This window comes from Rhinatrema bivittatum, chromosome 3 (assembly GCF_901001135.1).
Source record: "Rhinatrema bivittatum chromosome 3, aRhiBiv1.1, whole genome shotgun sequence".
Classification (NCBI taxonomy): Eukaryota; Metazoa; Chordata; class Amphibia; order Gymnophiona; family Rhinatrematidae; genus Rhinatrema; species Rhinatrema bivittatum.
Window position 1 is genome coordinate 266,756,171 of NC_042617.1, and position 27,155 is coordinate 266,783,325.

The window sequence follows — 27,155 nt, forward strand, 5'->3', positions numbered from 1 at the left end:
CCCAATTTTCTTCTTCACATCTAGTTTTTCTAGTTCCTTCTGTGTAAATGAACTTCCTCTCTTCTATTCAGACTTGTTTCACTTATCTGTGATCCCTCAGCAACTTTTAGTGCAAATACTGCACTAAAATGTAAATTAAATACACTAAGAGTATTCAGTCCACTGTTCCCACCCATCCACCTGCAGTGTCACACTATGCCCCTTTTTGAAATCGAGTGAAATGTATGTACAGTGGGAGATACATGCACTTCTGGGTGGCTTTTAAAATTTGGTGGGTGCACATGAGCCTAACTTGCGCACGCATCTGATTTTGGTACATGCCAGGCTTCTAAAATCTATCTTAAAGTGCTTTTACATGCATAAAACCCAGTTTGAACCACATAAATCCTTTTGTAAATTACCCCAAAAATGCATGCATATGTGCATAAGTGCTAACCCCACCCAGATTCTGCAACCAGAAATGTCTTCTGTCTCTGTGTGTAGAAGTTCACGTGTACTGGCACTATTTGGTAGGGGTGTGCATTCGTTTGCAACATATTGGCAATCCGCAACGTATAGGGCCATATTCGTTAGGGATGTGAATCGTTTTTTGATGATTTAAAAAAATCGTCCAATATTTTTTAAATCGTCAAAAATCGTTAGAGTGCGCGATACAATAGAAATTCCCCCGATTTATCGTGAAAAATCGTTTAATGGGTTAGTGTCCACTAATGGGAGTTATTTGGGGGGAGGGCGGGAAAACCGGCACACCAAAACAACCCCTAAACCCACCCGACACTTTAAAACTAAGCCCTTACCTTCCCCTACCCTCCCAAACCCCCCCCCCCCAAAACTTTTTACGAGTACCTGGTGGTCCAGTGGAAGCCCCGGGACCGATCTCCTGCTCTCGGGCCATCGGCGCCATTTTGGCTGCCACTAATAAAAATGGCGCCGATGGCTCGATAAAAAAAACCCCCACCGACCCTTTAAAAATGACCCCTTTGATTCCCCACCCCCCCGAACCCCCCCAAAATCATTTTAAAATTACCTGGTGGTCCAGTGGGGGCGTGGGGAGTGATCTACCGCTCTCTGGCCGTTGGCTGCCACTAATAAAAATGGCGCCGATTGCCCTTTGCCCTTACCATGTGAGAGGGTTTCCATGCCATTGGCCAGCCCCTGTCACATGGTAGGAGCACTGGATGGCCGGCGCCATCTTTAAAATGGCCGGTGCCATTTTTAAAGATGGCGCATGTTGCGGGCGCATGTTGCGGGCGCATGTTGCGGGCGCTATTAGTTTTGGGGGGGTTGGACGCGCATTTTCGACAAATGCAATATGGATTCCAAGTGTCCATGGCAGTGCATATAAATATAATACACGTGATATTTTTACCTCAAACTGTACTTTGAATGTCCTTTTTCCATGTAAAATCTCTTATACGTTCATAATTTTTTAATTGTGTGTCTAAGAGAGATGTGGTAGTTGGGGGGGGGGGGGGGGGGACAGACTGTAAGGTTCACGTAGGACACCAAATACCCTTGTATCAGCCTTGGCTGCACTGGCACCATGAGGGAAAGCAGGATTCCATCTGGAATCCAGTCTCAGGCAGGGCTTAATATTTCTTTATTAAAGCCCTGGAGGAACAGCAGTAGGAGGTAGGCCGAACAGAGCCTGGGGGACCATAAAAGCAGAAGATTCTCTGTAGCACCCAGTCAATGGGAATACCTTGGAGTAGTGGTGTTGATGGTGATGGGGCATGGAGAAGCAGAGGCAAACTGCAGTCCCAGAAAGGGAGGGGATGAACCGGGAGGAAGTGCCTGTGCAGTGTTGGGGAGGATTCTGTCTGAGGTGGCTCGGCTGGGTTGAGCTCTAAGAAAGGACAGCTGGGCGTGTAATTTTGAGCCTCCTGGAGAGTGGGAGATGTCAAGAAGGGTGGGAATGGGAAAGGGAGGGGACTGATGCAGGCTGGGGAAGGGCTGGCAACAAGCAAAAACTTTACAGGACATGCAGTACTGGAGTGGGGGCACTCACTGTTTGAGCACATGAGCAGCAGCACAACCGTGGAATGTGCAAGTCTGAAAGAGAGTAGGTATGACACACAAAGTGTCTGTGAGTGTGTGTGTATATATGTGGGTGTCTTTCTCTGACACAAAGTGTGTGGGTTTCTTTCTGACATATACTTGCACTCTCTCTCGCTGTCTCTGTGGCACAAAGTCACACCCACATAGTGAGAGCAAGAATACGTATGTGGTCTTTGGGTCAAATAGACACTCATACACACATGCACACTCTAGGATACAGACAAAGTGGGTGCTTGTGTCTGAGAGACTGTGTATGTGTATGTGACTCTGACACTGGCTAGCAGTCTGGTAGTCTCAATAGTTGGCAACTAGGTCAAGAGCTGATTGATTGACAAGAGACTTTAACACCAGAGTAGGAACCTAGGAGATATCTATATCTATCCACCTATCTATCTATATCTATATCTATCTATATATATATATATGAGAGATGTAATCACACTTGTGGGGAGCCCAAACCGATTGCATGGGTACAATGGTGCCTGCAGCTCTGTTTGCTCAGCCCTGGTCTAGGGTGTGCTGTACTATTTAGTTATTTAGAAGAGTGAAATTTATGTTGGAGATTTTTTGACTCAATTTTGCCAGGCTCTAGGTCACATGATGTACCTCGCAAAGATCAATTTGGCTTGCTTTTGAGAGCTGTGAAAATATGCGCCGCAAGGAAAGTGCATGAGACAGTCAGATTTATCCCATGGTTTGGTTTTGAAAACAATCCCCTGGGCTGATATTTTCCTGCAATTCACCCCTACCTCTGCCCCTAGGCTTCAGTATTGAGTGCTATTTCGCTCCTTGCTCTAGCCACTATTGCCTTGCAGCCTTCCCAAGCCAGCCCTTTGTGTTTTCACGTGGCCTCTGGGCCTTCTGAGTTCTAGTATGCCTTGTTTTGTCTTGAGGACTTTGGCCTTCTATTCCTGGTCTGTCTTGTGGGCATTCGGCCTTCTGATCTTTGCTCCTGTCTTGTGGCCTCCCGGCCTTCTGCTCTGTCTGGCCTAGCCCTGAGGCCTTTTTAGGTCCTTTGTTACTAGGCATCTGTCTGCCTTGCTCCTCAGGGACCTCTTGCCTATATTGCCTTTGGGTTTCATGTTTCATGGACTGTGTTGTCCTTGTCATGTCCTGTCCTATCTGAGTGTTGCAACCATCGCTGCTCAACATCCTCACTCCGCCCTCTTTACCTCTGGGGCGATTCCCTCCGGGTCTGATGGCTGGCTGGCTGCCGCGGTGTCTCCATGCCGTCTCCCTCCGGCATCCCCGGACAGGCTCGACGTTGCAGATATGCCATGTTGCCTGAAGACCTAGGGCGCGTGCTCTGATTGAAGTACCAGCAAGAGCGCGAACCTCAGGGCCGTCCCCCTGAGATGACGTCATCCGCTTCCAATATTTAAAGGTCTCTATTTCGCTAACAAACTGAGTTAGCAAGGAATGTCATCGGCTATCCAAGCTACTCTGCCTCCTCGGACTTACCAGAGGTACCCGATCCTCGGGGGCTTCGCTCTTTTTCTTTACTTTCAAATTACAGATAGGAACCAGTACTTGCTCCTCGAGGGCCCATGTTCCTGGACACTCTGAAGATTCTCTACTACCTGGAAGCTATTGCTGCTACAATCATTTGTGAGTTACCATCGCTCTCTCAGAGCTTTCCCTGGTACCAGGTACTTGCTCCTCGAGGGCCTAAACCTTTCCAGCTCCTGAGCTTCCTTGAGACCTTATGTGAGTTTTGTCATTTAGTTCTGTTCATGAACTCTGCCTACTCACTTTCTACAGTTTCTCAACAGCTCAGTCATCCTGGATCGCTGTTCCAGTACCTGAGGGACTACAGCCCTGCCGGGCATATCAGCTCACTACTGCCACCTCTGGTGGTTTCAAAAACCTGTTTAATAAAAGAACTAATGTGTGTCTGTCTCCATACTCAAGTCAAGCCGGTGGTCCCTCTCAGGATATCCTCCCAGGTGGCGTGGTCATCTGCCATTGGCCCAGGGATCCACCCACAACTATATCATTCATTACAGATTGCTACTCCTTAGCAAGATGATATCCGAGACACTACAAGATTGCTGACTCCTCCTCCTTAGGAGTCAATCATAACAGATTGCTAACTCCCAGCTCTAACACAGAGCTTTCCTACAGATTGCTAGCTCCTCCCTCCTTCAGGAGCCTGCAACACAGATCCTAACACTGAGTCCTGTGTTCAAGTCTATCCCTCTCACGCACCTCCAGTGTTCCAGTTTACTCATCTCCACTCAGCTCCAGTCCTCCATTTCAGTCTTACCTTCACTCAGCTCCAGTCTGTTCCTGTGTCCCAGTTCACTTTTACCTCCATGAAGCTCCAGCCAGCCTACACTTTGTTCCCAAACTTCACTCCAGCCTGTACTCCATTCCTGAGTTTCACTGCAGCCTGTACTTCAGTCCAGTCTGCATTCCTGAAGTCCAGCCCAGCCTGCACTCTGTTCCTGAGTTTCAGTCATACCTGCACATCATCCCTGCCTCACTGGACTGCCCAACCTAACTCTAGTCTACTCTGCCATCTTGTGCCACCCTGGAGATGGTGTCTACCAGCCTTCTGTTGCTCTGAAACCGCAACAGCAATTAGGAGGGAAAGGTTGTCTTTTAGTGGATGACATTTTGCATAACGTGAACATGCCTGAGAAAGTAGATGAAATCAGGTGTGATCTATGAAAGTTCAAGGAGTAGTCAGCTGCTTGGTCACTAAATTTCAGTGCAAAATAATGCAGAGTTATAGATTATGGGTAAAAAATCCAAGGGAGTTATACCATGAGGGGTGAGACAGTGATATTCACAAGGGAAGGTCCAATAAAACAGATTGGAAGACGGTCCCACGTAGCCAACGCAACAAACAACAAAGGGACTACCTTACACCGTGGAAGATTTTATTAAAAGAGCCCAACTCAGGCCGTGTTTCGCCAACCAAGGCTGCATCAGGGGCTAAAAAATTAAAAATTCTACTTACTATGGATGTTTTATATAAATGCTTTTATGATAGAGAATATGGGACTCCATGTAACAATGGCAACTAATATGCTCTTGTGATATCTTAAAAATATTTATTCGTTTTCAAATTTTTAATTTTTTAGCCCCTGATGCAGCCTTGGTTGGCGAAACTCGGCCTGAGTCGGGCTCTTTTAATAAAATCTTCCACGGTGTAAGGTAGTCTCTTTGTTGTTTGTAGTGATATCCACAAGGCATGTGGAATAAGCTCAGTATTGGTGGGCCTTTAGTGCTGTGGTGTGGTTGGCACAGCCTAGTGGGTGACCCTGTTAGGCCCACACCGACAGCTGGCAGATGCGCCCTGCGATGGGACAACTGGAGCTTCACCTATACCAGCCACCTCCCTTGCAAATTGAGCCCTTGGGTTCTGTTGGCCGGCAGGTCTTAGGTGGGTCTCTAGGGCAGTCGGGTAGAGGAGAGTCTAATGACAGACTGAGGTCAGAGCTGGCGGCAGACAGGAAATATTGGAGATAGCCCAGAGGCCAGGGCAGGAAACAGACAGGAGATACTAGAGACAGGCCAGAGGTTGGGGCAGGCAGCAGACAGGACAAAGTCAAATCCAAGGCAGAAGGTCAGGTCCAGTCAGCAATCTAGGAAGGTCAAGAGGTCAGAGGTAAGAATCTGGGAGGTCAATCCAAGGGAAGACAAGGAGAGACAAGACAAAGACAAGGGCAAAGACAACATTTAGGGCATAGTTGGTAAGGCAGACAAGGATGGAGTAAGACAAGAAGATAAGAACAAGCCAGGAACAGGAAAGCTGGAACACAGGAATGAAGGCAACACACACTGCAGCACAAGGCACAAGAGACCTGATGCTGAAGTGTATGTTGCTCCTCAGGAGGGCCTTTTGTAGAGAAGAGCTGGTGATGTTATCAGAGGGCGCCAAGGCTGAATTCCCACTACGGGCCTTTTAAGGGGCCAATGCAATTAAAATGTGCTGAAAGCGTTTGCTGAGCGTTCAGCGCCCGCTCTCCTAATGTGACCCCAGACACCCCCTCCTGGGTGTGCCATGCAATATTTAAATTAGTGGTCGCATTGTTAAGGAGGCGCTAGGGATGATTGTGCGCCCCTAGCACCTCCTTGACAACAGGAGCCGGCAAGCGTCCGTTTTCCTAATTGGTATACAGCCAAGGGTTCAGGAAATGGATGCCTGTTAAAAAAAATTTTGAAACTTAAGATTTTGTTCCTCCTACTTAAAATCGCAACAATATTAAGTAGGAGGATGTAAAGAAAATAGAGATGTGAATCGTGTCCTCGATTGTCTTAACGATCGATTTTGGCTGGGAGGGGGAGGGAATCGTATCGTCGCCGTTTGGGTGTTTAGAGTATCGTTAAAATCGTGAACCGGCACACTAAAACTGCCTAAAACCCACCCCCGACCCTTTAAATTAAATCCCCCACCCTCCAAATGCCTTAAATGACCTGGGGGTCCAGCGGCACACTAAAACCCCCTAAAACCCACCCCGACCCTTTAAATTAAATCCCCCACCCCAAATGCCTTAAATTACCTGGGGGTCCGTAGCGGCGGTCCGTAGCTTAAATTACCCCCGGGTCCGTAGCTAAATCGAGGGAAGGGCGAGCGCAGGAAATCCGGCACACTGAATCGTGGTGTCTTCAGCCGGCGCCATTTTGCCATTTTGCCATTTTGCCGCAGTCGATCTCCTGCCGGCGCCATTTTCCGTACGGAAACGATTCGCGGCAGGAGATCGCTCCAGGGCCCCCGCTGGACCCCCAGGAACTTTTGGCCAGCTTGGGGGGGGCCTCCTGACCCCCACAAGACTTGCCAAAAGTCCAGCGGGGGTCCGGAAAGACCTCCTGCGCCGAATCGTATTGGTCTATGGCCGCCGCCATTTTGCGGTGGCCATTTTGCAAAATGGCGCCGGCTGAAGACACCACGATTCAGTGTGCCGGATTTCCTGCGCTCGCCCTTCCCTCGATTTAGCTAAGGACCGCCGCTACGGACCCCCAGGTAATTTAAGGCATTTGGGGTGGGGGATTTAATTTAAAGGGTCGGGGTGGGTTTTAGGGGGTTTTAGTGTGCCGCTGGACTCCCAGGTCATTTAAGGCATTTGGAGGGGGGGGGGGTTCGGGAGGGTGGGGGATTTAATTTAAAGGGTCGGGGTGGGTTTTAGGGGGTTTTAGTGTGCCGGTTTTCCTGCCCTCCCCCTTCCCCCGATTTACGATTTTTTGACGATAAATCGGGGGAATTGGTATTATATCGTGGCCCTAACGATTTTTGACGATTTAAAATATATCGGACGATATTTTAAATCGTCAAGAAACGATTCACATCCCTAAAAGAAAATCAGTATTTGCTAGGGATGTGAATCGTTTTTGAACGATTAAAATTATCGTCAGATAATTTTAAAATCGTCCAAAATCGTTAGATACGCGATACAATACAAATGCCCCCGATTTATCGTCAGGGGCATTTGTATTGTATCATTAAATAGGGTGCGGGAAAACCGGCACACCAAAAAAACCCTAAAACCCACCCGAACCTTTAAAACAAATCCCCCACCCTCCCGACCCCCCCCCCAAATGTTTTAAATTACCTGGGGTCCAGTGGGGGGGGGGGTCCCGACGCGATCTCCTCCCACTCTCTGGCCACCGCTGCGTTGAGAAATGGCGCCGGTGGCCCTTTGCCCTTGTCATGAGATAGGGCAAAGATAGCGCTAGCACCATTTTGTTTCCTGGCTCCCGACGTCACGCGTGCGGGAGATCGCCCCCGGACCCCCGCTGGACCCCCAGGGACTTTTGGTCAGCTTGGGGGGGGGACCTCCTGACCCCCATAAGACTTGCCAAAAGTCCAGCGGGGGTCCAGGAGCGACCTCCTGCACGCGGGCCGTATTGCCAATCTTCAAAATGGCGCCGGCGCTACCTTTGCCCTCACTATGACATATGATATGTCATATGACATAGTGAGGGCAAAGGTAGCGCCGGCGCCATTTTGCAATACTGCAATATGATTCGAGTGCAGGAGGTCGCTTCCGGACCCCCGCTGGACCTTTGGCAAGTCTTGTGGGGGTCAGGAGGCCCCCCAAGCTGGCCAAAAGTCCCTGGGGGTCCAGCAGGGGTCCGGGAGCGATCTCCTGCGCTCGTGACGTTGGGGCGACAGGAACCAAAATGGCGCCGGCGCTACCTTTGCCCTGTCATGTGACAGGGCAAAGGTAGTGCCGGCGCCATTTCTATTAACGCACCCGTGGCCCAAGAGTGGAAGATCACACCGGGACCCCCCCACTGGACCCCAGGTAATTTAAGACATTTTGGGGGGGTTCGGGAGGGTGGGGGATTTATTTTAAAGGGTCGGGGTGGGTTTTAGGGTTGTTTTAGTGTGCCCGTTTTCCCGCCCTCCCCCGATTTACACGATTTTATAAAAAACAAAACCGCGACGATCCGATTCCCTCCCCCCCCCTCAGCCAAAATCGATCGTTAAGACGATCGATCACACGATTCACATCTCTAGTAATCGCGGCCGCGCTTTACTATATCGACCTGACTGTGTGTTGGATACATGTTGTGTAGGTGCTAATCTCCTTATTGCATAAGGGGATTAGGTAGTGCCTATACAACCCGCATCCAACTGCGGGTTAAACAATGCGCTTGACTGAGTGCACCTTATTGCATCAGCCCCTAAGAGTGGGACTGTTGGACATGTGCATTTCTAATGGATGGCGGGGATAGCAATGGCTGGTGGCATCTTATGCTGCAATGAGCAGTGTTGGTGGAGTGAGTGGCATCTTGACTGCGCAACAGGTCAGTGGTGTCAGGGGTGAGTAAGGAGGGCGGTGATGCCATCCCTTAAACTGCCAAATATAACAGCATGAAAGACCTCAGAATGATTATCTCCATTTATTTCAAGTTAACTGTGCGACAAGGTGGTAGCCAGAGCTAGAGGGATGTTAGGGTACACAGGAACTGACACATCTAGTAGAAAAAAGAACGTGGTTATGCCATTGAATTGGGCATAGGTGAGATGCCACCTGGAGAATTTTGACCATTTCTGAGGTCCGTACCTCTGGAAAATAAATATAGAGTGGAAACAGTACAGATAAGAGCTACCAAAAAGAGTGTGGTCTACACCAAAACGTTCTATGAGATGAGGCTTAGAGGCCTATGTACTAAAGCTTAGCATGAACACTGTAAGGTGAAGTTTAAAAGTCGGGCGTGTGCCAAAATTAGGAGATGGGCGCATATGCACCACTTGTACATGTCCACCCAGTTTTATAAGTCGCCCACATGCGTGCACAAGTCCTGACGTGCAAATATCTCACATCGAGAAGAAAGAGGGTGGATTGTAGGTGGGGTGGGGCAGGGCATGGACATTTTGGTGCCAAGAAATGTGTGCACACCTTGGTACGTGCCCAGGTATATTTGAGCAGAAAGTTACTTCTGCTATAGAGCAGGTGTAAGTCTCAATAAAACTAATTCCAGGCATCAATGAAGTGTTTGAGGGGTCTGGGTTAATTGAGGGGAGTGCAGGCTAAAGAACCAGGGGAGGTCTGAAAGTCCTAGCTCTAGACTGGGCAAACCAGTGGATGAACTGATGAAACTGGTCATGGCACAGACACGCACCTGTTATAAAATTACCTCTCTTATGTGCTGAAAGTTGACATTATGTGGCTGTGTGCCACACTTGGATATGAATCGTTTTTTGACGATTTAAAATATCGTCCGATATATTTTAAATTGTCAAAAATCGTTAGAGTCGATATACAATAGGAATTCCCCCGATTTATCGTCAAAAATCGTAAATCGGGGGAAGGGGGAGGGCGGGAAAACCGGCACACTAAAACAACCCTAAAACCCACCCCGACCCTTTAAATTAAATCCCCCACCCTCCCGAACCCCCCCAAAATGTCTTAAATTACCTGGGGTCCAGTGGGGGGGGTCCCGGTGTGATCTTCCACTCTCGGGCCACGGGTGCGTTAATAGAAATGGCGCCGGCGCTACCTTTGCCCTGTCATATGACAGGGCAAAGGTAGCGCGGCGCCATTTTGGTTCCTGTCCCCCAACGTCACGAGCGCAGGAGATCACTCCCGGACTCCCGCTGGACCCCCAGGGACTTTTGGCCAGCTTGGGGGGGACCTCCTGATCCCCACAAGACTTGCCAAAAGTCCAGCGGGGGTCCGGAAGCGACCTCCTGCACTCGAATCGTATTTGCCGTATTGCAAAATGGCGCCGGCCCTACAGCCATACGGCCAACGCCATTTTGCAATACGGCAATATGGCCATACGGCCGGCGCCATTCGGGGTCCGGGAGCGATCTCCTGCGCTCGTGACGTCGGGAGATCCCGTAGCCCGAGAGTGGAAGATCACACCGGGACCCCCCCACTGGACCCCAGGTAATTTAAGACATTTGGGAGGGGTTCGGGAGGGTGGGGGATTTATTTTAAAGGGTCGGAGTGGGTTTTAGGGTTGTTTTAGTGTGCCGGTTTTCCCGCCCTCCCCCAATTTACGATTTACATGATTTAAAATAAAACAAAACCGCGACGATCCGATTCCCTCCCCCCCCCCAGTCAAAATCGATCGTTAAGACGATCGATCACACGATTCACATCTCTATTAGAAGCACACATACGCGTGCCAGGGCTATTTTATAACAGATGCGTGTATGTGCACACAGGATATAAAATTGCCACGTATATGGCCCCACGCCCACACACACATGTATATGTGCGCCTGCTCGCCCGTTTGAAAGTTACCATCCCTGGCTTTTTAGCATGCATAAAAAAAATAGCACACTGTGCACACAGGCCCGAGCTTGCACGCTTCACCAATTTTAAAAGACGGTAATGTATACGCACTACAATATGTGTGAACATACATGTAAATGAAAGAATTTCAGATGCAAACAAAGCTTTAGTGGGTGCATGCTAAATAGCAGGTAATGGTATGTCCTCTTCCTGCACTATTAAAACACCCTTGCTAAGGCCTAAAATGTAATACCTGCCTTAAACCAGATGTTACCTTTTTAGTGTGCACACTATTTAAAAGACTCAGCTAACAAGATGCTTTGGGACCCTTCATGAGCCCACCATATTCCTGGCCTTCATCTCTAGTATCCTTGGAGACCACAGAGACATAGTGGGTGGATTCTGTGAGGACGATGCACCTGAAATCCTAAGCAGTTAAGCCTAGAGCTCAGCAACCTCCATCCTCAGCCAAGAGAAGTATACACAGATGTGCTGAAACAGTTGGCTAAAGAAAATCTTCTCTGAAGATTGCTATACCATAGTCACTCTGTGGCACTACTCTTTGCATCTCTGCTACTTTGATGCCTGGGTTAAAAAGAGATAATTTATTTCTAATTGCTTCTTTTAACTGTTTGCAAGTTCTTTATTCCCTCATCTGCTTCTTTCTGAAACCGTGATAGCTAGTTCTCTGATAATCACTAATGAGCAGCACAAGAGAAACTCAATTTATCATGATTCATTGGTGCTGACGTGACCAAGAACAAAAAGCCGAGGGTTTTGCTGACCAAAACAGAATGTATAATATAAATCACATTGTTGTGAAGAATTGTGATATGTCGGGGATTCCAAAAGAGACCTGTAAACGACCTGCTGGGTTTGAAAAGCCTTGAGTTCACCACCTCTCCTTCTGCTTCAGGCAGAAAATTAGAATCCTCCCAAACCCAATTTATTGAAAATATGGACATACAATTTTGGTTTCACACTCTTCCTCCTTGGTAAACATGAATTCTTGCAAGCTCTCACCATGCGCATCCTCCCACCTAGTTTCCAAATATGCAGGATGTCAAAGGGGAAGCCGCACATCCATAAACAGAAATGAACAGAAGTGAAATGAGATGAGGTGAGGGAGGGCCATATTCAAAAGATTTGGCCAGGGAATTTCGAGAGTTACCTGGACAAATCTTTGCTTTCAAAAAATGTCTCCCTGCTCTTCATTTAAATTTTATCTGTGTAACTGATTACTCATTCAAAGTTTAGCAGGGTGTTAAATAGGTGGTGATGGGGTGTTTCAGGGGCAGGGCTTAACTTTAACCTGATATTCAGTGCAATCTGGATAGAGTTATCCAGATAAATCTGGTTGTGGTGGAGAACAGGTCTAAAGCTTTCAGGATAAGCCAGATAATATTATTCAGTGGAATATGGAACTGGATATGTTTTACTGAATATCAAAGTAAAGCTATCCAGTTAAGTCCCCCTCTCCCCTGCTAACTCAACATGGACCTCATAAATGCGCAATATTTTGCATGTCCCCATCCCGGAACCCTTCCCTATTACAGTGACCTTCTTTACATGTGATTTGCATGCATGCATGTCCTGGGTCTGACCGGGCCAGGTGAGAGGGGTGCCCTGGCCCCACCGAGGGACTTCAGACTACTTTGAAAGGTTCAGGGGGTATGGGAGAGGGGTCAGGGTGGGGAGGCACTGAACCCCCAATAAGGTACTTTATTTTTGGCAGGGGGGGTGTGGGGCCATCACAGTGTGGCTCATTGTTCCCTATTTTGCCATGGGACATTTTCTTTTGGCCAGAGGCCCTTAAAGTTGATGGCGGTCCCTTGTGGTTGGGACTGCCATCATGTTAAAGGACCAGTCACCTTGTTTTTTGTCCCATGCCACATAACCACTATGTTTTTTCAGGGGAAGGGCTTCACTATTGTTGTGATAGTGGGACTCCTTTCATGAAAATACATCACGGCTTAGTGGCTATGTGCCTTAGAGTGTAAGCCCTCTGAGGATAGAGAAATACCTACAGTAGCTGACTGTATTGTGATCTGGTTTGAGGTGCCCAAAAGCAGAATATAAATAAATAAAGTAACATGAACTGCATTTCCATTACGAGCCCAATGCATAACACACCTCCAGCCATGGTTCTGCGCTCAGAATATAGATTTCTTTTGTTCACAGGTCCCCCTAGATATCCCTGTAAGTTATTTTTCTCAGGCCTTTAAATTCAATAGAAAGGAATTCCTGTTCACTACACATATCTATTTATTTATTTATTTGAACATCCACCACTTCCCAACATACATCAGTCCAGTGCAGATCCCATAAAAACATCCATAAAATATATATATTCTAACACAACACAATAAAATACATATAAGAAATAACAATGATATTTTAAACAAAATCAAATAAGATCAAAAGCAAATATCAAAATAACAGTGCTCATCCATATGCCTCCCTAAAAAATAACATTTTTAACTGCTTTCTAAACATACAGATATCAGTTATTAAGTTCACTTACGGGTCGATCCTGTAAGGCCGCGGTAATAACAGTGCGGCAGTGTCAGGCGCACCCTTCCTCCCCGCACGCACAGTTCTCTTCACTAACTCCCCGATACTCTCCTCTAATCGCATGCAAATGCATGCCGCGGCTTTAAAGCGGTAGGGAAGGGTTATGCCCGCGTAACCCATTTTACTGTATAGGCGCTTAATACAGCGCCTATACAGTAACCAGGGTGCGCTGGTACCTGTCATTTCAAATGTCATTTCAAATGACATTTGAAATGACAGGCACCATGAAGTGAAAAAAAAAAATACCAAAATATGTAAAAACCTGAGTGTTCAAAAAAAAAAAAAATTTTAAATACCTGTCGGAGGGCCGCGTGGGTCCAGGCGGCTGGCGGGCGGCGGCGGGAGCCGGGTGGTCGCGTGTTTAATCTAGGCTGCGGGCGGGTGGGCGCCTGTTCCAGGCGGCGGCGGCGGGGGCGGGTGGACACGCATTAGTTCGAGACGGCCGGCGGGCGGGCGGCGGCGGGTGGTGGCGTGTTAAATCTAGGCCGGGTCGCACAGGCGCGCATTCATTCATCCAGGCGGAGGAGCCGGCGGCAAAAGCCGCCGGCTCCGCCTGAATGAATGCGCGCCTGTGCGACCCCTGCGATTCGGCGCTCAAGGCAGTCACAGCATTCATTCACTGCCGGTGGGGGCTGGACAGCCCCCACCGGCAGTGAATGAATGCGACCCCTGCGATTCGGCGCTCAAGGCAGTCACATGCCGTGACGTCACAGCATGTGACTGCCTTAAGCGCCGAATCGCAGGGGTCGCACAGGCGCGCATTCATTCACTGCCGGTGGGGGCTGCCGGAGAGGCAGCCCCCACCGGCAGTGAATGAATGCGCGCCTGTGCGGACCCGGCCTAGATTTAACATGCGACCACCCGCCGCCCACCGACCATCTCGAACTAACGCGTGTCCCCCCGCCGCCGCTGCCGCCTGGAACAGGCGCCCACCCGCCCGCGGCCTAGATTTAACACGCGACCACCCGGCTCCCGCCGCCGCCGCCCGTCGGCCACCTGGACCCACGCGGCCCTCCGACAGGTATTTAAAAATTTTTATTTTTTTTTCTGACAGGTTTTATGTGTCCCACATCATTACATTTTCTCGATCATCTCTGTATCGCTTTTTTTTTTTATTGTGTTTTATTGTTTTTGAGTGTTTTAAGCGGTGTCGATGGATTTGTTACTAGACTCACAGTCCTAACTCCTACTAGGGGGAGGCGGTAAACTAAGACGTTACGGCCGCGGCAAAACAGTGCGTTACTAATGAGATAACCTGAGCGCGCGTTACGGTATCGGAGGGGAATAGCTAATTCCTTCATTATACAGCTAATTCGTTCATTTACATGCCGGGTCGGGAAGGGTTACGCGTCTGTTTTAAGAAGTGCTACGGACGCGCGAAACTGGAGACTGTATCGCTGGTTTGCCTTACGCGTCCGAATTGTGCGCAGCGAGCTCGTTACAGACGAGAAATCTTCAAATGAATGTTACTGTATCGAGCTGTTAGAGAATAGCCACTGCCATTAGCAATGGTAAGGTAACATGGAATAGATTTAGTTTTTGGGTACTTGCCAGGTTCTTATGGCCTGGATTGGCCACTGTTGGAAACAGGATGCTGGGCTTGATGGACCCTTGGTCTGACCCAGTATGGCATGTTCTTATGTTCTTAAGTTATACTTCTAATCTCTCCTAGGATTGAATTCCATAGGGCTTGTGCGGACTGTGAAAAAGCCCTAGTGCGCGTTCCAGCGTTCTTAACATTTCTAGCTGGCGGTAGTGCAAGTAAATTGGCATTCATAAATGCAATAACCTGCATAGTACATACTAGGTGAGCTTAGCCCTAAAAGCACAACCTTCTTCTGCATCCAAAAGGTTACAAACCAAGATCAGAAGTCTAAATTTTGCCAGCCACTTTACTGGGAGGCAGTGCAATTGCTGTAAAACAGGACAAATATGATCCCAGCGGGATGTTCTAGGTAACAATTGGATCATCTTAAACATCTTATCAGGAAGGCCCGTAAATAGTGTGGCATAGTAATCAATATGTCCCAACAATAACGACTGGAGCATAGTCCGAAACATGTCTGTTGTTAAGTATGAACGTAAAGGTCTCAACATTTTTAACTTAAAAAAAGCATGACATAGAAAGCTGTTTTCACATGAGACTTCATTGTCAAACCAGAATCCAGCAGAATTCCTAAACTATGAACTTCAGTGAGTATTTCAATTCTCTCCCCGGCATTAACAAACCACATCTAAACCCTCACTCGCTGGCTTTCTACCAATCCACAATATCTTCATTTTTTGAAAGTTAAGTCAAAGACCATTTTCTTGCCAGCCAAGATTTCCCAAGTGTCCTACGCTCACAAAACTGGACAGGGGGCAGCACTCCCGATGACACACTTGGAAATGAAAAGTTGAACACCATGGGGGTAGATTTTCAAAGGGTTACACGCGTAATATACGCACGTAACCCCCCGAAAACCTACCCCTGCGCGCGCCGAGCCTATTTTTGCATAGGCTGGGCGGCGCGAGCAAGCCCCGGGACACGCATATGTCCCGGGGCTTTCAAAAATAGGCGGTCCAGGGGCAGGGCGGGGGTCCGGGGGCGGTCCTGAGTCCTCCGGCAGGCGTAACTCGGCGAAATAAGGTGGGGGGGGAGGGATTTAGGTAGGGAAAGGTGGGGGGGAGCTAAAAAAAAGTTCAGTCCATTGGAGCAGCCTTGGAGGGAACGGGGAAAGCCATCGGGGCTCCCCCTGGGCTCGGCACATGCAAGGTGCACAAGTGTGCACCTCCTTGCGTGCGCTGACCCCGGATTTTATAACATGCGCAGCAGCGCATGTTATAAAATCGGGTGTACATTTGTGCGCACGTGGTAGCGAGCACAAATGTACTCCGCGTGCGTAGGATTTAAAATAGGCCCCCCCATCAGCGTAAATATAATATACTCAGTGATTTCAACTTAGTAGCTAATGGAGCTAAATATGAATTAAACAACACAGAGGAAAGTGCCGACCCTTGTGGAATACCTAACCCCAGTGGTTTCCATGATGAAAAATTTGTCCCTAATTGTACTCGCTGCTCATGGTCACAAAGAAAAGATGTAAACCAGGACTATACTTGACCACCTACCCCAGTAGTTCACAACCTGGAAATCAAAATGTCATGCCTAACACTGTCAAAAGCTGCAGAAACGTCAAGCTGCACTAGATTTCCTGTCTCACTATGGTCCAGGCCAGGGCCGGTGCTAGCTTATTTGCTGTCCTGTGCAAAAAATTACTGTGCTTCCCCCCCCCTCCCCCCAATGAACTTCAGTGTCTGTCCTGGGCCCATGAAATAAAGTATATCTTAAACACCTCAAGGGTTATCTTAGCCAAATATATGTAGGCCCCTTACTTCGAGGGTCTGTATTATGTGACAGACTCTACTACTGTGCAGGGTCACCTTACTTTAATTTTAATTTTCACTCATCAATCCTATCTTTTTAGTAGAAATTTTTCTTTATAATAAAATCAGTCATTGACTGTCAAGCAATCTTCACGAGTACACACAAGAGACACTAATACTCATCTACTCCATTCCTGGTAGACCTAAATCCGCCTAAATCCGCCCGGTAGACCTAAATCCGCCCGGTTTTGGGCGGATTTAGGCGAGCAGGGCTCTGAAAATCCGCCCCATTATATTTACATGCACTCCTGTGGTGTCTACCAGAAAAAGCAAAGACGACACTTGGAGCTCCTATGGAATTAGATTTTTTGTAATGAATATTGGGTGTGAGCTTGGCTCTCAGAAAGTCATGAATAAGCAGAATTACTATTTCAATACAGTAAACCTCCCATACCAAAACACCCCTAACAATCTCATCTATGGAAAGGCAACACTGCACATATTACACCAGGTCCTGGAACACTAATAAAAGCTCTTATTAGGAAACCAGGCTGCTACAGATCCCTACACAGAAATTACATGCCAGCAAAATACTTCATCTCCATCACATAAGCAGAACACAGAGATACCCTGACCAAATACAGAATAAAGAAATCAGAAAGTATCAACAGAAATGTGCTGAGAAGAACTGAACTGGAACCCACAGCAAGCCAGCCTCTAAATGCAAAGCAACAATGGAAAAATAGAAACATTACCATTCTTCATAAAACATTAAATCATAAAATCAAGAAATATAAAACAATCATAATAGGAAAATCATATTCATAAAAAGAATATTTCAAATAGTTAATGAACAGAATATACACAATTTCCCAAACACCAAGAAAATATTTCAAAATATCTGATGAATAAAAAAATCCAATAATTAAAAAATGTTCTATTCCCCCCCCCCAAAAAAAAAAAATTAATCATTTCGAAAAAGCAGAATTATCAACTTTCACCCAATAATTAAAACTAATAAGGATTAAAAATATCTCCTGCTCTCCATACCTGTGATCTTCTGATTTCCAGTCACCCTGAGATTGTCATGGATTCAGGGAGATAGCGATGCCCACATTTTATCTTCTCTCTCTCTCACACACACACACACACACACAATAACACATTCAATCTCTCACACACATACACAGGCTCCCTCTCCCTCACAGATACATTATGGGGTAGATTTTTTAAAAAAGCGCGTTCGCGTACTTTTGTTTGCGCACCAGGCGCAAACAAAAGTACGCTGGATTTTATAAGATACGTGCGTAGCCGCGCATATCTTCTAAAATCCTGGATCGGCGCGCGCAAGGCTGCCGATTTTAGCCAGCCAGCGCGCGCCGAGCCACGCAGCCTGTCACCGTTCCCTCCCCTCACCTTCCCCTACCTAACCAACCCCCCCGGCCCTATCTAAATCCCCCCCCCCCACCTTTATCCACGGATTTACGCCTCCCGGAGGGAGACGTAAATCCATGCGTGCCAGTGGGCTGCTGGCGCGCCGAGACTCGACCCGGGGGCGGTTCTGGAGGGCGCGGCCATGCCCCCGAAATGCCCCGGGCCGAAACCATGCCCCCGGTCCCGCCCCGAAACACCACGCCCCGTCCCCGAAATGCCGCATCATCAGGTCCCGCCCCCGACACGCCCCCGACACACCCCCTTCGAAAAACCCCGGGACCTACGCGCGCCAGCGGCCTATGGAAAGTAGGCGCGCCGGCGCACAAGGCCCTGCTCGCGTACATCCGGGCGGATTTACGCGAGCAGGGCTTTTAAAATCCACCCCTATGTGTGTGTGTGTGTGTGTGCGCGCCTGTCAGAGCCTATATGTGATACATGGGCTCTCACAGGCACACAAACATACACACAGGCTCTCACACAGACACATACATGCACACACACATAGGTTCTCATACAGACACACATATATGCACAAACACACAGGTTCTCAGACATACACATGCACAAACACATAGGCTCTGACACACACATGCTCTCAGTCACTCACACTCATACACACATGGCCTCCTGTTGTCTTTGGGCCATAGTGGGATGAGCTCCACCAAGGCCCTGGGCCTCCTGATGTATTCGGGCTGGCCCACGGGCCTTCTTGTTTGAGGGGGGGAGCATGGAAGCTGTGTGCGGGTGCAGGTGTGCGCGCACACACAACCAGAAGACGGGCCTCTCTGCCAGCAGCTTGAGCACCGGTGGCTTGCAGACTCTCTGCTTTTTTGGCTGCCGACAGCCCCATGGTCTCTCCTGCCTCTGCCAGCTCACTGCCTCCCCTGGGTGTGCTGCCCCGTGCAAATGCACAGTATGCATACGCCGTTGCACTGGGCCTGGTCCAGGCAACCCAATAAGGAATCACACAGTGAAAGAAAAAGCAATTCTATATTGTGTGCCTTTCTAAACCCAAACTGCTGATCATTGAGTGTATTCTTTTTCTTCAGATACTAGGGATGTGAATCGTTTTTTGACGATTTAAAATATCGTCCGATATATTTTAAATTGTCAAAAACCGTTAGGGCCACGATACAATACCAATTCCCCCGATTTATCGTCAAAAAATCGTAAATCGGGGGAAGGGGGAGGGCAGGAAAACCGGCACACTAAAACCCCCTAAAACCCACCCCCGACCCTTTAAATTAAATCCCCCACCCTCTTGAACCCCCCCCCCCCAAATGCCTTAAATTACCCTGGGGTCCAGCGGCGGTCCGTAGCTAAATCGGGGGAAGGGGGAGGGCAGTAAAACCGGCACACTAAAACCCCCTAAAACCCACCCCCGACCCTTTAAATTAAATCCCCCACCCTCCCGAACCCCCCCCCCAATGCCTTAAATTACCCTGGGTAGAGCGGCGGTCCGAAACGGCCTCCTGCTATTGAATCGTGTTGTCTTCAGCCGGCGCCATTTTGCAAAATGGCGGCGGCCATAGACCAACACGATTCGACTGCAGGAGGTCGTTCCAGACCCCCGCTGGACTTTTGGCAAGTCTTGTGGGGGTCAGGAGGCCCCCCCAAGCTGGCCAAAAGTTCCTGGGGTCCAGCGGGGGTCTGGGAGCGATTTCCTGCCGCGAATCGTTTTCCGTACGGAAAATGGCGCCGGCAGGAGATCGACTGCAGGAGGTCGTTCAGCGGGGGTCCGGAACCCTCGCTGAACGACCTCCTGCAGTCGATCTCCTGCCGGCGCCATTTTCCGTACGGAAAACGATTCGCGGCAGGAAATCGCTCCCAGACCCCCGCTGGACCCCCAGGAACTTTTGGCCAGCTTGGGGGGGCCTCCTGACCCCCACAAGACTTGCCAAAAGTCCAGCGGGGGTCTGGAACGACCTCCTGCAGTCGAATCGTGTTGGTCTATGGCCGCCGCCATTTTGCGGCGGCCATTTTGCAAAATGGCGCCGGCTGAAGACAACACGATTCAATAGCAGGAGGCCGTTTCGGACCGCCGCCGTTCCGGACCGCCGCTGGATCCCCAGGTAATTTAAAGCATTTGGGGGGGGTTCGGGAGGGTGGGGGATTTAATTTAAAGGGTCGGGGTGGGTTTTAGTGGGTTTTAGTGTGCCGGCTCACGATTTTAACGATTTTCACAATACTTTACCCACCCAAACGGCAACAATACGATTCCCTCCCCCTCCCAGACGAAATCGATCGTTAAGACGATCGAGGACACGATTCACATCTCTATCAGATACTCTTCCACCTGCATTACTACGCTTCTCTCAAGGATCTTAGCAAGGGTCGGCAAATTAAATATAGGACGATAATTGCCAACATCGGCAGCTGGCTTACGTATGTCTTTTACTATTGCTATAACATTGGCTTTTTTTTTTTTTTTTAAATGATCCAGGAACATATCCCTCCACCAAGGATCTATTAACTATCTGGCGCACCAATATATATGACTTGTCTTTTATAGATTTTATGAAAGTAAAAGGACATGGATCTAAAGATGAAACAGTAGACCTTAGACTTGAGATAATATTGTTAACCTCTCTCAGTGAAATAGGGTCAAATTGAGTCCAGCTTTCCAATGTTTCAGTAGAAGGCCCATTATAAAATCGTGGTGAGGTATAACAAATGGAGCAACCACATTTTGGATGATAATTTGGTTACCATCTAAACGGTAAGTAATTTCCTAACAAGAGGGCATACAATCCAATCTGGCTATCTGATCCTTAGTCAAAAACTTCACAGTTGCAAATAACAAGGGAGGTTTATAAATTGCAAGTTTAAGTTTATCTTTCAAATATTCACCTTACAACATAATATTCAGTATTCTTGTAACAAAGTTTTATAGTTCGTTTTGGAGTCTTCATCTTTCTTTTTATGCCAATATCTCTCAGCTCTGCACAGGGTTTTTCAATAGTCCAGAACCTCCTTAAAAACCCATGGAGCTGGCCTACGCTTCTCACTAACCTAGATCTCTTGTGGAGGAACTAGAGAGTCACGATTCTCTAATAACGATGAATTCCATAAGTCTACCATTTCATTACAAGACATAAGTGACGTGTCTCAGCAATGTTGGCAATTGATTCCAACCAATTATGTTCAAATTGTTCTTTATCAGTCGGGGATCACTTTATCCTTCTAACTTGAACAATTTCACCATCAGCTCTATGCTGATAGTGCAGGTGAAATACAATTAGGCTGTGGTGGGTCCACAATATTTCCTCCACGAGAGGTGTGGAAACTTGTTCAATTGAACAACTGCTGTAGAACACTGCATCCAATGAATGGCCAGCATTATGTGTTGATTTGTTTACTAACTGTACAAGATGTGCAACATTCATTGTGGAGAGAAAGTCAGCAACTGGCGTGGAGCTAGTTTTCATTAAAATGCACATTCAAATCCCCTAGAATAAGTAATTTGCTATATCTCAAAGACATTGCTGTCATGAACTCAGCTACTGCATTAAGTTGACTTGTACAATAACCTGGCCGGAGATATAAAATTCTCAATGTAGTACACAGCATTTTAGCACCTATACATTCTTCCCAGTTTGGAGTACTTGATGAGGATATTATAGCCTGATCAATCTTCACTTCTGTGAAACACTGATTCAAAAGCAGTCTTGAGATTAACTTACTGTAAGTCATGGACATCAATTAGTCATGCCTCTGGACCTAATAAAAAATTAAAGCTATAAGGTTCTCTAATATGAAACAAAACCAAATAATTCTCAGTGGGAGAAAGAAAAAAACAGTAATGAACATAAAATAAAAAATAAAATCCCTGAGGCACTCAAAAATCTACAATTGTACAACAGAGCAAGTGTCTGCGCTTAAAAAAAGAATCAGCTTCTTGCTTTCCTTGCATGGAAAGAAAAATAAATATTTCATAGAATTAAAATTAGAGGTTTCAGTAGGAAAAGGAACCATGCTACATTCTGATGCAGGGCCTGCATATCCAAAAAGCAGAATCTCTTTCTGGGCAGCAAGTTCACAGCAGAGCTTTAATCTGATGATTTCAACCACAGACAAGCTGTAAAAGTCTAGTTTGTTGCTAAATTTGAGAAGCTTTGGCTGCTGGGAGTCCTGTCTCTTTAAATATATTTTATTATGGAGGAATATGTAGATGATTAATGTTTTCATCTTGACAGGGTCACCTAAACATCTATTGGTGTTCCATACATGGATAAATGTGTGTGATAGCAATCTGAAATTTATTTTGGAATAGCATTTGGAGCATATTAATTTTTTGGATATTCAGATCTACTATTGTATGTGTCAAACCTACAGACTGTAATATGTTTCTTCATTTTGGTAGTTTTCATCCAAGATCTTTGGAAGAAAAATTTTTCCAATGAGCCAATTTTTTTCAGCTGAGAATACTGTGTAGTGATTTGTGAGATTTCAAACAAAAAGCCTCAGATATGGATAAATATGTTTTTGAGAGAATCTGCCCTGTGAAATTCATAAAAATGGCTTATAAAAGGGATTTTTCCTTTGATAGGGATGTTTTGTTATAGAATTGTGTGAATAGAGATGTGGATAAAAAGAAAAGAATCATTTACCCTTGGCAATATTCTTTATTTTCTATGCAAATTTGTAGGATCATTAAGAAACATTTCCATATTAATGCAGTTGTATCCTACATTTGGAGGTATATTTTGAGCTACTGGCAGGCTAGGAAAATTAGCCAGATAAGTTTATCTGGCTACGTTAGTAGGGATATTCAGCAACACAGACATTTCGCTGAATATACCCAGCTATCTTAAAGTTAGCTGGATAACTACTAAAAATCAGCTAGTCTCCAGTTAACTGGATAACCAGCTCCTCCAGAGAATAAGCCTCCCACCCTTTCCAGCCTTATCTAGTTGGTTACTTTCAGGCTGATTCCGTAAAAAGTGCGGGAGAGCCGGCGCTTCATGTTGAGCGCCTGCTCTCCCGACGCGCGCCCAGGTACTTCTCCTGGGCATGCGATTCTCTATTCAAATTAGGTGTTGCGCTAATAAGGAGGCACTAGGGACAATATGGCGTCCCTGGTGCCTTCTTATTAGCAGTAGAGCTGGCTGACAACGTGTCCAACAACCAACGCTCTATTTTACAGGTGTCAGTTATTGAACTCGCTGACAGCCACGGGTTAGGAAAACAGATACCGGTAAAACTGAGCATCTATTTTTGGGTTAGATTTTTTAACATTTTAAAAAAAATGTTATTTTAAATTTTAGATTCCTCTGATTTAATATCGCTATGATATTAAGTCGGAGGGTGCACAGAAAAGCAGTTTTTTTCTGCTTTTCTATACACTTTTCCCAGTTATTTCAAACTTAACGCCTGCCCTTGGGCAGGCATAACTTTCAGTATCCTGGGTGACTGATTAATAGGCTCATCAACATGCATTTGCATGTGATGAGCCCTATTAGTTTTCGGGGGGTTGGACGCGCGTTTTTGACACGCTATTACCCCTTACAGTATAAGGGGTAATAAGATCGCATCTAAAACGCGTGGCCAAACAGGTGCTAAATGGTGCACTCAGCAGAGTGCACCGTACTAGTGATGTGAATCATTTTTTGACGATTTAAAATATCGTCCTATATTTTTTAAATCGTCATTAATCGTTAAAGAGTGCGATACAATAGAAATTCCACCGATTTATCGTAAAAAAATCGTTAATCGGGTTAGTGCAACTAACGGGAGTTAGGACACAACCTAAAAACCAACCCTGACCCTTTAAAACTGCTCCCTTAGCCTCCACCACCCTCACGACCCCCCCAAAAAAGTTTTAAAATTACCTGGTGGTCCAGCAGGGGTCCCGGGAGTGTTCTCTCGCGCTCGGGCTGTCGGCCGATAAACAAAAAGCCCACCCTGACCCTTTAAAACCACTCCCTTAGCCTCCACCACCCTCTGACCCCCCCCCAAAAAAGTTTTAAAATTACCTGGTGGTCCAGTGGGCCCCGGGAGCGATCTCCCGCTCTCGGGCCGTCGGCTGCCACTAATAAAAATGGTGCCGATGGCACTTTGCCCTTACCATGTGACAGGGTAACCGTGTCATTCGCCGGCCCCTGTCACATGGTAGGAGCACTGGACGGCCGGCGCCATTTTTTTTAACATGGGGAATTTAACTTCAGCTCTAGAAGTGAAGTAAAGTTAACTCGCAGTCAAGGGCTCATGAGAAACATTAAAAGATATGATCCTCTGTGTTGAGATGAATGTGTCCTCCTCCTTAGTATCATCCTGGTTCCTGATTTTACCGCTTGCAGTGGAGAAAAATATATGTATATTGATTTGATCAAAAAGATGCATACTTTTCTTATGACCGCACAATTTAGACACCCGTAGCAATGGGCACCTGATTTAATAAACGGGCACTGAAATGAGCACCTCAACAAAATAACTAAGTGCAAGGTGATGCATATAGGGAAAAATAACCCATGCTATAATTACACAATGTTGGGTTCCATATTAGGTGCTACAACCCAAGAAAGAGATCTAGGTGTCATAGTGGATAACACATTGAAATAGTCGGTGCAGTGTGCTGCGGCAGTCAAAAAAGCAAACAGAATGTTGGGAATTATTAGAAAAGGAATGATGAATAAAATGGAAAATGTCATTATGCCTCTATATCGCTCCATGGTGAGACCGCACCTTGAATACTGTGTACAATTCTGGTCGCCGCATCTCAAAAAAGATATAATTGCGATGGAGAAGGTACAGAGAAGGGCTACCAAAATGATAAGGGGAATGGAACAACTCCCCTATGAGGAAAGACTAAAGAGGTTAGGACTTTTTAGCGTGGAGAAGAGACGACTGAGGGGGGATATGATAGAGGTGTTTAAAATCATGAGAGGTCTAGAACGGGTAGATGTGAATCGGTTATTTACTCTTTCGGATAGTAGAAAGACTAGGGGGCACTCCATGAAGTTAGCATGGGGCACATTTAAAACTAATCGGAGAAAGTTCTTTTTTACTCAACGCACAATTAAACTCTGGAATTTGTTGCAGAGAATGTGGTTCGTGCAGTTAGTATAGCTGTGTTTAAAAAAGGATTGGATAATTTCTTGGAGGAGAAGTCCATTACCTGCTATTAAGTTCACTTAGAGAATAGCCACTGCCATTAGCAATGGTTACATGGAATAGACTTAGTTTTTGGATACTTGCCAGGTTCTTATGGCCTGGATTGGCCACTGTTGGAAACAGGATGCTGGGCTTGATGGACCCTTGGTCTGACCCAGTATGGCATTTTCTTATGTTCTTATGAAGCGCGATCAAAATGGATGCTCGTATTGAGTGCCTGCTGCAGTTGTGAGCACCCAATGAAATAAACTCCTTTGAGCTCCAGAAACACACAATTCTCCCTTAGCACTCCCTTTTCTATGCTGCCCCAATTTTCCTCTCATTTAAATACTGCATTGGGCGCACAGGGGTGTGTGACTGGAATGCATTAGGAAAACGGTCACTCAATTTGAGCGCCTGTTTTGAGCGTGTGTCATAATGCCTCAGCCCGTCTGACTGGTCATAACAGGCAAACTGGCACCAGCAGTGGCAGGAGCACATCGAGGCACTGAAAGAGAGACAAAGCAGCATGAACAGTCACATGATGACCTGAAAACACCAAAAAGGGGCAAAGGGCACTAACAATAGTGGCATGAACAACCCAAAGCATCAAAGTCCAGTAAAGCAGCAATAAAAGTGGCGAGAACAATCCAAGGCACTGTGAGAAGGGAAAAGCAGCACCTAAAGTGGGAGGAGCAACCCCAAGGCAACCAAAGAGGGGAAGGAGCCACAAAATACCGGCATGAACACTCCAAGGAATAGAGTGAGGGATAGGACAGCAAAAAGAGCGGCATGGCAAAGTGAGGCAGCAAGAGGAGTGCCATTAACACAGCAAGGCACTGAACCAAGGGAAAGGCAGGGCAAAAGGAGCAGACAGGTCAGCAACTGTGGCCCCGAAACACAGCAAAGCACAGCACAAAACAGTGGCCCAACAATACTGAACCAGAAGAGAGGCTGAACCAGAAGAGAGGCAGGGGCATTAGGCACAGGCTGGGTGGCAGGAAGCAGCAGCAACAACAAGACTCCCAAGATTTCATGGCATCCAAGCCAAAAGTAGATTCAAGCAGAAAGTAGATCCAGTCTTACGTAAATACAAAATACCTCGTACAAATAATACAGAAATAGTAAGCGCCTCATGTGATGGAGTGCACCGACAACTCCCTCATTCTACCTTAAGAAGCCCGGTTCAGGCTTTTAACCCAGGTCTCCTTAAGTCAAAAGGCCTTAAGAGCCCAGGCCTAGAGAGCTTAAGGAGGCCCCAGGGAGCTGGTAGGACCTCACGATACACCTAGAGTGGATGTTTACCTGTTAATTGTGCTTGACCCAAGGTGAGCTATTTTGATTCTTGTGTCTTTGAAGCACTGTAAATAAATATCTGCACCACAACTAAGTTGCTCCAGTCTTATTGTATTCCTGATCTATTCCTGATGCCGCAACAGGCCCGAATATGCTACACCTTCCAATACCAATAACATTTATGCAAGCTCACTTCACCCTGATGCTAATTCAGGGAATATTTGGCGGTCATAATAATTGCCATACAGGGTCAGATCAAGAGTCCATAAAGCCCAATATCTTGCGTCCAACAGTGGCCAATCCAGGTCACAAGTACCTGGCAAAACCCCAAACAGTGGATAGATCCCATACTGCTAATGCCCAGGCATAAGTAATGGCTTTCCCCAAGTTTACCTGGTTAACAGTTATGGCGTTCTCCTCCAGGAACCTGTTCAAACCATTTTTAAAACCAGTTATGCTAACTGCCTTTACCACATCCTCAGGCAATTAATTCCAGAGCTTAATTGTATGTTGAGTGAAAAAGAATTATCTCTGATTTGCTTTAAATGTGCTACTTACTACCTTCATGGAGTGTCCCGTAGTCTGTATTTTTTGAAAGTTTAAATAACTGATCCACGTTAACCCACTCTATTCCAC